This window comes from Ischnura elegans, chromosome 5 (genome assembly GCF_921293095.1).
Source record: "Ischnura elegans chromosome 5, ioIscEleg1.1, whole genome shotgun sequence".
NCBI classification, from domain to species: Eukaryota; Metazoa; Arthropoda; class Insecta; order Odonata; family Coenagrionidae; genus Ischnura; species Ischnura elegans.
The window spans coordinates 95,211,369-95,214,802 of record NC_060250.1 but is presented as its reverse complement, the minus strand read 5'-3'; the positions used below and the strand labels follow the sequence as shown (position 1 = coordinate 95,214,802).

General features: G+C 36.3%; 1 protein-coding gene across 1 annotated transcript in view; it reads left to right on the top strand.

The window, feature by feature from the left end:
- The first annotated feature begins 427 nt into the window (after positions 1 to 427).
- The window catches only part of LOC124159281 (protein-tyrosine sulfotransferase), a 463,126-nt gene continuing 460,119 nt past the window's right edge, over positions 428 to 3,434 (top strand). Inside the window, exon 1 of the mRNA XM_046534986.1 lies at positions 428 to 789. The gene's annotated coding sequence lies outside the window, so the exon portion shown is untranslated. The remainder of the gene's footprint in view (positions 790 to 3,434) is intronic.

Below are 3,434 nucleotides of genomic sequence, written 5' to 3'. Positions count from 1 at the left end.
CAGCATTACCAACTCTTGCGTTAATTTAGGCTATTTTGATTCCAACCAAGGGTAAATATAACCGGTTAAAGTGTAATATTTCAATCCTCTCAGTCTTCGGTCTTTGAAGAGGAATTCCATGACTCCAGCAGATTATATGGCTTTTACGATAACAAAGCGTGGAAAAAAATACTATGAAATTTAATTTCTCTTACATGTGGTAATTTCGAAGAGAGTTGATCCCAGTTATCTTTTTTCATGATAGTCGTCCGTATTTTTTACACCCTTTAAATTAGTGCTCGTTCATGTCATGCGAAGAGTTCATGCTAATGAGTATATAAACAAACTAAAAGATATTTGGAGGCATGGATCTTGATTGCGGAAAGAAATTTTCCGTGATTGCTCGGAGTAGACGATTTGTTTATTTTCGTTTTTCTTATGTTTGAATTTGTTATGGCGTCATATGGTTCCAGGTTTGTACTAGATCGTGCAAGTGTTCGGTGTCTGAGGTGCTTATAGTGTGGAAAGTTTAAGTAAATCCCAGTTTCATCAGTTTGGTTCTATAGTTCTTGGCGTAAGCAAAATTAATTCGTAGAATTAAATCCTCTTTATCTCATTTGGCTGATGAGTGTGTAATGACGTTTAGGTGTTTTATGGCAAAACCGGCAAAACTAGCTATTAAACTTGTGCCAATGCTAGAGATAGCCCTTCGTGTAAGCAAAATATCTATGTGACGCCGAATGAAGTTTCAAGGCTGCGGAAACAACGTGAGATAGTGTTGTGAAACGGCACTTCCCTGAGGTCTCTGTTGTGAGTTTTCCTTTGTTTAATATTTCATTATTAGTTTAGAATAAAGTAATTACAATCGCATCAATATATCTTCACACTCAGATTATTATGGTGTTTCAATGTTCAATCTCTCATTTTTCGCCCTGTTGCCGGTAACGATATTTCTGGCACTCAACGGTGTGATACGAAACATGTTAACTCCTTTGACCGATTTTTAATACTTGCATTCGACTCTCGGCTGTTAATCACCGACATTCTTACAAGGCCAGAGCCAATTAATTTCATGTTATTTTAAAGGTATGTGGTAATGTGTTTGTGTTTATGTTCGAGAGCTTCGTTGAAACTGTCTACCTCAGGAGCGCCTGTTTAAGCTTTTGTTGTCGCGAGCAGTTTCAATTTCAAGAAGGAATTCATGAATTGATACTGCAGTGGACTACTGTAATTACTTCTTTTTTGTACGTCCTATATTCCGTAATTCTGCTGCTGTCATCGAGACTTCTCTCAGGTGCCCCTTGAATTGATGGTATAATTTTTGGTTGTATTGCCAATGTTTTGACTTAATTGTTGCAGTTGAATCCGATGTACCCTTTCAACATCGTTTCTTTTTGATAGTTTTGCGTTTCTCGCATTCGAAATAATTTCCTTAATTTGTACTGTAATTAATTCAGGCGCAAAAATTCTCGATTCCCTCTCACTGTATATGAATGGTGCTTTGTGTTGTTCATATTAGCTGGAATGCTTCCCTAGCATTGTATTGCATTTTTATTTTATTTATTTTGCATGAAAGCAGCCGAGGAGATCTTTACATTGACTTTGCAATCACAATCGGTAAAAATGGAGTATATATAACATAAATTAAGATAGAGAAAGGTACTTAATGTTTCCTGGCCTCCTTCATATTAACCATGCTGGTAACCCATACCCCTCCCCCATCAGAACACTATTTATTCTATAAAATAATAAAGCATAGCAAAATAAAACAAAAGATATCCATTTCACCTAAACAATTAATTTCCCTTTATATCCAACTTGTCTCTGCCTTGAATCAGCAAGGATTTTTTTTTCTGAAATTTATCAGTTATGTTATTTGGGGGCTTTTCTAACCTCTTGCGTGTTTGACAGATCCTCATTTCATTAACGCCATTGAACACGTTGATATGTTGGAAACGTCGGTATTGGCTGGGCTAGTTTTCACGGCTATTTTTTTCCCTTGAATGTCAACCATGTGGTGATTGGTTTTTACATTTTGAGTTGAACTCTCAATTCTACTGAAGTATAAATATATGAATTATAAGAGTCATATGCCAAGTTGATGTTTTGTCTGTTTAGGTACCTAAATTTATCACATCATTATAGAATGCCAAGTACTTTTGGTGGTAGCCTTTCCCTACAAAGATCATTTCATACCTTATTGATAGAATTGTCTTGGTAGATGTACTTTTATACAGTCATGAGGATATTTTACAAACGGATGTTTCAAAATGAGTTATATGTTATACTTAATTATATTCTTATCGGAATGTCATTTTATTCATTTTCATTCGGACATTCAAATGATTTCTATTTCCTTACTCTAAGCTTGCTTTTTTGCATGGTTGCAATATTTTTCCTCATATGTAGCCACAATATCGTGATTTAGTGTGGGTTTTTGTATGTACCGTGTAGGACATTTAGTCGTTGTTTCGCCGGCGTGCCTCGGAACCCAGGTGCTGCACAGCGGGCTTAAATTTGCCGCAATATATTAGGGAAGCAAAGAGTCTCGTTAATTACTCTGGCATACGGTAGATGGTGACACTGAGCAAGAACTTCCCTCCCTTCCTTCCCCGGGATACATCCCTTTACAGCCCAGGGCGCGTGTGAAGGGTAAAGGATTGAAGGAACTACGGAACTACCATAGGTGACCCATTTTTTTATTTAAAATTTAATTGCATAGTGGACAAAGGGTGCCCCGAACACATTAAGAGGTGGGAAACTAAACTGTCCGTCTTGAAGATTTGAGATGATTCGTAGAAATTATCCTTTTGCTCGGGTCAAAATATTTTTAAAATGGAAGTAAACGATATTTTTTTTTCTCGTACGAAAGCGTTCAGAGATATTTGGCTCTCCATATTGCGCCTAAAAATGTATTGTATCAATCATCAATTCATCAATCAATGAATGTATTGTATCAATCATCAATTCAACAATCAATCAATTCATCATAGCCTTAGTTATATCAGTGATTAATTTAACATTTATTTCGAATTCATTCAGTCGAAGTTAGAGAAATTGATGAGAGAAATATTGTCATTTGTCATATATTTCATCCAGAAGTTATTTTTGTGTTCTACTAAATTTCAAATTTGGATTCACCTGGAGCTTCACCTCTAACGTCGTCCTCCACCGATAACTATAGTAAATCGTCTTTCATTTGTGGAAAAATAAAAGTTTCAATTATTCAATGCATCCAAATGTCGGCATAGTGTTGGCGAGCTTTCCTTTTTTATTTTCTTTCAGACGTTAGCAAAATAGGCGTGCGAGAACTGTGTAAAGGCTTTTTATTCTGTACTTGCGTACGTACGATCTTTCCGCTTTGTATACTGGGTATGTGGATTTAGCGTTTACCAGTATTTTGCTGTCTTATGATGGTCGTCGTTTTGTGGTGCACGTGTAACAACCCGTTTGGA